Genomic DNA, 8,678 nt, shown 5'->3' on the forward strand with positions numbered 1-8,678 from the left:
CCTGCACTCCCAGGGGTGGGAATTCCACCACTGCCCTGGCCAATCTGATCCAGTGCTTGCCCAGCCTTCCAGTGGAGTTTTGCCCTGATATCCAACCTAAAACTCCTCTGAGGATTTTTCCTTTTTTTTTTTTTTTATTTTGAGGATTTTTTATTTTTTTCTTTTTGTGGATTTTTCATTTTTTCTTTTTTTTTTGAGTTTTTTTGGGTTTTTGTTTTTCTTTTGAGGATTTTTCTTTTTTTCTTTTTTTCTTTTCCCCTGAGGATCGTTCCTGTTCTCCTCTCCAGGAGGAAAGGCTGGAATCTGGAACACCAGGATGGAAAGCACAGTTTGGGCAGCCAATTCCAGCCATTCCTGCAGCTTTCCCTGGCACTCTCCCTGCTGCCCGCTCACCCCCAGCCCCGCCGGGCCAGCTCCTTCCTCCGGGGGCACTTCCAGTGCTCCAGCCTGCCCCATTCCCGTTCCCTCTGCCCTGAACCCTCTCGGCTATTTCGGGCGAGCACCCGGAGCCAGCTGGGTGTCCCAGGAGGGGCAGGGAGGATCCAGCCAGCTGCTGAATCACCGGCAGGCTGAGGCACGCTCTGGGCCGTGCCTGCAGGGAAATTGTTCATCTCCTCCTCCAGCCCGGCTTCCCCCGTGCAGCCACCTCAGAGCCACGGAATCCTGGCTCTGAATCCCAGAATCCCTTCAGTATCAGCTCCATCCTCAGCAGGATCATCGATTTTCCTCCCGTTCTCTTCATCCCGCCTCGAATTCCCCCCCCATCACGAGGAGCTCGGAGAGGGGATGGAAATTCCCATCCAGGAATTGCTGGGAGCCAAACCCACCCTGTGCTCTGTCAGATCCCATCTCCCAGGTGGGCAGGGATGTGCAGGAAGGGCTGGGATGGAGCTGGTAATGAAGGGATACTGGAATTCTCCCAGTGCTGCCCAGTCAGGCTGGGATGGAGCTGGTAATGAAGGGATGCTGGGATTCTCCCAGTGCTGCCCAGCCAGGCTGGGATGGAGCTGGTAATGAAGGGATACTGGGATTCTCCCAGTGCTGCCCAGCCAGGCTGGGATGGAGCTGGTAATGAAGGGATACTGGGATTCTCCCAGTGCTGCCCAGTCAGGCTGGGATGGAGCTGGTAATGAAGGGATGCTGGGATTCTCCCAGTGCTGCCCTGCCAGGCTGGGATGGAGCTGGTAATGAAGGGATGCTGGGATTCTCCCAGTGCTGCCCAGCCAGGCTGGGATGGGATGGAGCTGGTAATGAAGGGATACTGGGATTCTCCCAGTGCTGTCCAGTCAGGCCGTGCTGGGATGTGCAGGTGGAGCTGCGGGGCTGGGAGTGTCCCCGCATCCCGCCGGGCCACCAGCCTGGGAAAGTGGGAGCCTGCCAGGCTGCCAGGATGCTTTAATGGCAATATTGCAACACCCGCGGGTTTCGCCTCCTCCCGAGCCGCTGCGGGCACGGGAGGAGGGCAGGGATGGCAGCGGGGAGCCGAGGCACTGGGGCAAAGGCGGCTGGGCTGGCACTGGGCAGGCACGGTGCCCTCGGTGCCCGGGGCCGGGGACAGCCGGGAGCCACCCAGGGAGGAGCCCCGGCCGCGGGGGGGTTGGGAATGGGCGGGGAAAGGGGGGTCTGGAGTGGGTCTGGGGTGGGTCTGGGGTGGGTCTGGGGCTCTGGGAGAGAGGAATGGGAGGGAAGAGGGGCAAAGGCGGGTGGGGGCTCAGGGAGAGGCTCCCCCTGCCCCTCTGCCGTGCTAAATCCATTTATTCCGTGTCAGGGAACCAGGGAGAGCTTCCCAAGGGAGGAGGCAGATCCTGGGTGGTGCTGACCCCCCAAACCCTGGAGAGAGAAGAGGGTAGGCAGGGTTTGGGGGCTGGGTGCTCCCAGTGTTCCCAGTGCTCCCAGTGTTCCCAGTTCTCCCAGTGCTCTCAGTGCTCCCAGTGCTCCCAGTGTTCCCAGTTCTCCCAGTGCTCCCAGTGCTCCCAGTGTTCCCAGTTCTCCCAGTGCTCTCAGTGCTCCCAGTGCTCCCAGTTCTCCCAGTGCTCCCAGTGCTCCCAGTGCTCCCAGTGTTTGGGAGCCACGAGCTGGTCATGCAGGGCTGGTCCCACCTCCATCCCCTCTCTCTCCTTTCAACCTTTCAACAGCTCCTTTTTCACCTTTTTTTTTCCTTTATTTCCCTTTTTTTTTTTTTTTTGGCTTTTCCCTGCAGCCTCTTAAATCAAACCTAACCCGGCTCCGCCGAGGGAAATCCGGAGCTGCTCGGGGCAAGAGTTAAAATGTGTTAAGCACCGAGATCCAGGCCAGATGTGGAACTCTCCGGGGCCACCACGGGGCTTTGAGCCGCTGCTTTGACACCTCTGCTTTCCACATCAAGAGTCCCGGCGGGGAGGAAATCCTCCTGAAATCCTCCTGGCCGGAGTTATGTGCAATTTACCGAGGGGGGCAGCCCTTGAAAGCAGTCCCGATAAAACCTGGAATAAGAATAAATTATTAGCATAGGCTGGGAAAAGAGGTTTGTTTTTTAAGGCAGCTGGTTTTATGGATTTTTTTCCCTTTTTTTTTTTGCATTGCTGGATGAAGATAAAACTCCTCCTGCCTCGGAGGGATAAGGGAATGCTGGAAGTGTGTGAGAGCTCCAGATCCCGTTTGGAAAAGCACTCAGCAGGCAATAAACCCCTGCTCTCCCTGCTCCACTGCTGCCCTGGGAGAGCAGAGCCTTCTCCCCGCCCCAGTCAGATGTGGGGAGGAAAATTCAGGAATTACTGCCTGGATGCTCCAAGTCCCCGTTTGGAATCTCCCCCTCTCTCTGCTCCCCTCTGTTCCAGGGTTTTCCTGTGGTTCAGGGAAGTGCTGGAATCCCTGGAAATGTCCAAAAAATGTGTGAGTGCAGCCCTTGGGGCCTGGCTTCAGGGTGGCCACGGTTAAAGGTTTGACTCCCTGATTTTGGGGGATATTCCAGGGGAGTCCCAGGGCTGTCCCAGGATTGTCCCAGTGCTGTCCCAGGATTGTCCCAGTGCTGTCCCAGTGCTGTTCCAGTGCTGTCCCAGGACTGTCCCAGGATTCTCCCAGTGCTGTCCCAGGATTGTCCCAGGATTGTCCCAGGATTCTCCCAGTGCTGTCCCAGGATTGTCCCAGGATTCTCCCAGGATTCTCCCAGTGCTGTCCCAGGACTGTCCCAGGACTGTCCCAGGATTCTCCCAGTGCTGTCCCAGGATTGTCCCAGGATTCTCCCAGTGCTGTCCCGGGGCTGTCCCGGGGCTGTCCCACTCCTGAGTCACCCAAGCCCGGGGCACACTCCCAGCCCAGCCCTGCCCTGCCCTGCCCGAGGTTCCCATGGCCAGCAGCCTCTCCGTACCCCTCCTGACTCAGCCCGGACCTGCCGGGCTGGCCCAGCCGGTCTCTCTCAGGCGTGGCCGCGTTATTTGCTCGCTGATTACCGGAATAAAACCAACCCTCACCGAGCTGCTGCTGCCGCCCCGCCGGGCGTGTGCCTCCCGTCTGCAGCCAGCCCCCGCTCCCTGCCAGCCCCGGGGTGCCCTTTGGGGGCAGAGGTGCTCACAGGGCACCTTGACCCCACACTTGCCAGGTTTGTGCCCTGTCCCATTCCTGGAAGTGGGAAGGGAAAGCAGAGGAGGAAGGATGGGGCTGGGAGAGTGCCCAGAACTCGGCACTGGCTCCATCTCTTTGCTAGAATAGGGGGGAATTACATCTGAAATGACATCTGAAATGACATCTGAAATGACATCTGAAATGACATCTGAAGTGACATCTGAAGTGACATCTGAAGTGACATCTGAAATGACATTTTAAATTGCATTTGAGACGGAGGTGTTCCTCACAAACACAGGCTGAGCCCCTGGAGCACAGCTGGCTGTCCCAGGGCAGGGATTTGCTGGGTTTGTCCTGCACCAATGCCACATCCCAGAGCTCAGGGCTGACCCCAAATGCTCAAGGCCACCAGCAGTGGCACAGTGTGGCACGTGTGTTCCAGCCCTCGGGGAGTCTGGCCGGGCTCTGCATCCTGGGAAATCCCTGGGAGCAGCTCTGGGCTGAAAGAGCTCCTTGTGTGGCCACAGCAGTCCCTGACATGTCCCCAGGGCTGGCACTGTCCCTGCTCCTCCAGCTGTGCCACAGTGACCCCAGAGCTGTCCCCAGAGTTCCCCGCCCTTAAGGCTGACCCGGCTCTGGGCTCACACCTGGCCAGGTGTGCGGGTGGCACACAGGACCCTGCAGTGACAGGGACAGAGGTGGCAGAGGTGACAATTCCCTCACACGCTGCCAGAGCCCGGGGTTGTTCAGCAGGAGCCCTTCCCTCCACCTTTGGGGGTTTCATGCATTCCAGGGAAAGAAAAGCACAGAACTCCCAGAAATTAATTTGCAGCCACTCTGCATATTATAAAAAAACCCAAAAAACATCAGATTTCCCCCATTTGAAGCAGCGATTCCTTCTCACTTTTTTTCCCTGTGACACCAAAGCATCTCCTGTGACATTCCAGAGGCTGCAGAGCCCTGCTGCCAGCTCCTGCTGGTGTCACACACGTGGAGGCCCAGGGATGCAGCCCTGGGGTGGGACAGGATCGACTCTGCCTCTCCAAAACCACCGAAATTCCCCAGCAGGAGGTGGGATGTCGGAACGCCAGACTGGCAGGATCGACTGCTCTCCAAAACGAAATTCCCGCAGGGGGTGGGAATGTCCTGGAACAGCCCAGGTGTGGGACAGGATCGACTCTGCCTCTCCAAAACCACCGAAATTCCCCAGCAGAGGGTGGGAGTCGGAACGCCGGTGTGGGAAGGATCGACTCTGCCTCCAAACCACTGAAATCCCAGCGGATGGTGGGAATGCTGGAACGCCCAGGTGTGGGACAGGATCGACTCTGCCTCTCCAAAACCACTGAAATTCCCCAGCAGGATGGGCTGGGAATGTCCTGGAACAGCCCAGGTGTGGGACAGGATCGACTCTGCCTCTCCAAAACCACTGAAATTCCCCAGCAGGATGGGCTGGGAATGTCCTGGAACAGCCCAGGTGTGGGACAGGATCGACTCTGCCTCTCCAAAACCACTGAAATTCCTCAGCAGGATGGGCTGGGAATGTCCTGGAACAGCCCAGCCCTGCAGAGAGCAGCTGACATTCCCACCTGGCTGGAAAAGTGTGAAAGCCTGGAGGATTTCTGGAGGAAAGGGGGTGAATTTGGGTCAGGCTGCTGTGTGCTGGGAGCAGGACAGGAAGTGGCTGTGTTTACAGGGCTGGAGCTGTTTTTTCCTGTGGCACACACACGGAATTCTCTGGGAGCCTGGAAACGTTTTTATGGGAGACAGCAATTATCCTGCAGGGTGAATAAAAAAATATTTGTGCGGGAAATGGATTTGTAGAATAAAAAACAGTCGGCTCGTGATTGTAACAGCGTGAATTGTGACATCTGCATTGTCTCAGCCTTCAGATAAGGCTGGAAAGAGGATAAAAGTTTTTAAAACACCTCTCCTTACCCCACCTCTACGTCCAAAAAAAACCTTCATCCAGCAATTTGGAGCGGAGAGCTTTGGGATGTGGAGAAAGCAGCAGGCAGCAGCTTTGGGAAAGGATTTTCCAAGGGGTCAGGTGGCGTGGGAGGCTGGAGCAGCCATCTGGGGAGGGAAGGAGGGCAGAGGGGAGGAAAAGGCCCTTTATGACCAGCCCAAATGTTAAAAAAGGCTGCGGGAAACGCGGGAATGATCCCATCAAGGACCAAATGGATGCCATAAACCAGGGTTTCCTCCTTTCTTTGGGGTTATTTCTATTGCTTTCATCCCAATCAAAAACATTCTCAGCCTTCTGCTGTGGCTTGGTGGGTGAGGCTTGGCCAGGGAAGGAGTTCCTTAGGGTGGCCTTTTCCTCCTGGTGCAAATTCCCAGGTTTCCAACGGAAAACTGCCCTCTCCCAGCAATCCCAAGGGAAAGCTGAGCTGGGTCTCCTCCCTCCACGACCCCAGCCTGCCCTGGTGCTGAGGAGCAGGAGGGATGTCGGGATAATTAACAAAGAACGGGAGGCCAGGGCTCCTTCCCAAACTTGGGGGGAACGTGGGGATTTGAGGTGGGATTGGAGTCACTTCCCCCCCTCAGCCTCACCTTCCTTCCCTCTCCCTGCTGATGGAACCATCCTGCTCAGGCCTGGGGATGTCCTGCATGGCCCAGATCCTGTTTAGAAAACCAAACCCGCCGGAATTCCGGGCCGGGATGGGAAAATCCGGGACACGGCGGGCTCCTCCTGCAGCTGGAATCTTCTGGCCTGGTTTTCACCTCCCCTTTTGCTCCGTGTTGTTTCTTCTCCTGCTCTCACCAGCTCAAGAAGAGCAATTTTCCTTTCAAATGCAAGGCCTGGCCATAAACTTGGCAGGAAGATCCCTCCCAAGCAAATGGCAAGGGAAGGAGAGGGAATTTCGCTGTCCTGGGGGGAGTTTTGCTGCCTGCCCTGTGTGGATCCAGGCTAAGACTCCTTCAAAAACTGATTTAAAACACCCCAAGCCACATCAAAACGGGCTGATAAATATCCCAAATGAAGAATTTCAGTGGGTGCAATACCCCAAATAAAGAATTCCACAATTCCAAGGAGAAGAGTTGGTTTTTCCTGGGAGAAGCTGGGAGATTTCAAACTCAGGCATGAAATCTCCAGCTGAGAACAGCTCTGGGATGTAGGAATGAAAATATTAATGAAAATATTAATAAAAATATTAATGAATATATTTGTGAAAATATGAGTGAAATATTAATGAAAATATTAATGAATATATTAATGAAAATATTAATGAAAATATTAATGAAAATATTAATGAAAATAAAGCCTTTTTTCCCCACACCAAGGGGATTTCACTGCTTTAATTGCCATCATTTTTAAGACCCTGCTGCAAAGGTATTTACCTGCACCTCAGGCACCTCAGGCAGGCATCAGGGCAGAGCAAATGATGGAATTTCTGTGTCCCAAGGAGATTTGGAAGAGATCTCCTGGAGAGCAGCCTCTGGGAGGGCTCTGTCACACTCCTGGCTGCAGGAATTCCCTCTCCAAGTGCTGTGACACTCCTGAGGCAAGAAGGACTCCTGGATTTTATGTTTTCCCAGTCCTGGCTGCAGGAATTCCCTCTCCGAGTGCCACAAGACAAGAGAAATCCCTGGAATTTTTTTGCTCTCCCAGTCCTGGCTGCAGGAATTCCCTTTCTGAATCCTACAACACTTTGAGACAGGAAGGAACCCTGGAATTTTTGCTCTTCCTCATCACAGGAATTCCCTCTCCAAGTGCTGTGACTCTCCTGAGGCAAGAAGGACTCTTGAATTTTATGTTTTCCCAGTCCTGGCTGCAGGAATTCCCTCTCTGAGTGCCATAAGACAAGAGAAATCCCTGGATTTTATGTTTTCCCAGTCCTGGCTGCAGGAATTCCCTGTCCAAGTCCCACAGGACAAGAGGGACCCTGGATTTTGAGACAAGAGGGACCCTGGAATTTTTGCTCTCCCAGCCCTGGCTGCAGGAATTCCCTGTCCGAGTGCCACAACGCTTCGGGAGAGGAGGAAACCCTGGAATTCGTGCCTGGACCACCAAACTGCCAGGAAATAAGGGGATAAGGGGCCCTGGCTGTGCAGCTGGACACAAAGTCACACCCTGAGATGAAAGGGGGATGCAGCTGATCCCAGGCCCCTCACAGCAGGGCTGGGGAGGGCAGCTGGACCAGGAGGAGCTGGGCTCTGACAGCACCCCCAGCATCCTGGCTCAGCCCCCTCTGGGAGAAATCCTCCTATCCTCCTCTCCAGGCACAAAATCCGCATTTTTGCGAGCATGGCAAAGTTTGGTGCATCGATTACTGAGGGGATTTTTCATTTTCTCTGCTGAAGGATCCAGGGGGGATCAAGAGGGGATCCAGGGGGGAATCCGGGTGGGATCCAGGCAGAATTCAAGTGGGATCCAGGTGGATCCAGGGGGGTATCCAGGGGGATCCAGGGAGAAATCCGGGTGGGATCCAGGCAGAATTCAAGTGGGATCCAGGTGGATCCAGGGAGGGATCCAGGGGGATCCAGGTGGGATCCAGGGGCATCCAGGTGGGATCCAGGGTCAGGGGGACCCTCAGCCTGAGCCCCCTTCAAAAGCTGGGAATGTTGACCTGGAGAAGGAGAGCTCAGAGCCCCTTCCAGTGCCCAAAGGGGATCCAGGAGAGCTGGAGAGGGACTGGGGATGTGGAATGGAGGGACAGGAACAGGGAGGGTGAAAAATGCCAATATTCTGGTTAAATCAGCATCCCTGTGGCTTTATCCCATTGCTCTGTGAAAAATCACTGCCAGAGGGAAGGCTTAGATGGGATATTGGGAATAAATTCCTCCCGTGAGGGTGATGAGGGGCTGGGATGGAATTCCATGGCTGCCCCATGCCTGGCAGTGTCCAAGGCCGGGCTGGAGCAGCCTGGCATGGTGGAAGGTGCCCCTGCCTGTGGCACTGGTTGGGATTTCAGGTCCCTTTGACCCCAAACCGCTCTGGGACTCCAGCACCGGGAGCTCTCCCCGCTGCCACCCGCGCCCATTCAGCTTCCAATCAAGTGGAAAGCAAACATCTCTGGGACATGGAGAGCCTTTTCTTCCTGCCTTTATCTCCTTCCTCCCCTCTGCCATTCTCCCTTTAGTGCTCAGGGGCTGAGGTTTCAGCGGGAGCAAAGCCCTCAAACAAGCGGGGGGAG

The 8,678-nt window shown here is 55.4% G+C and overlaps 1 long non-coding RNA gene across 1 annotated transcript; it reads left to right on the forward strand.

Annotated features, from left to right (window-relative positions):
* Nucleotides 1-622: 622 nt before the first annotated feature.
* On the forward strand, nucleotides 623-2,502 carry LOC127060335 (uncharacterized). The gene is made up of 2 exons (XR_007779267.1): nucleotides 623-856; nucleotides 2,201-2,502. It is a non-coding gene; the product is annotated as an uncharacterized LOC127060335 (long non-coding RNA).
* The last annotated feature ends 6,176 nt before the right edge of the window (nucleotides 2,503-8,678 follow it).

This window comes from Serinus canaria, chromosome 21 (assembly GCF_022539315.1).
Source record: "Serinus canaria isolate serCan28SL12 chromosome 21, serCan2020, whole genome shotgun sequence".
Taxonomy (NCBI): domain Eukaryota; kingdom Metazoa; phylum Chordata; class Aves; order Passeriformes; family Fringillidae; genus Serinus; species Serinus canaria.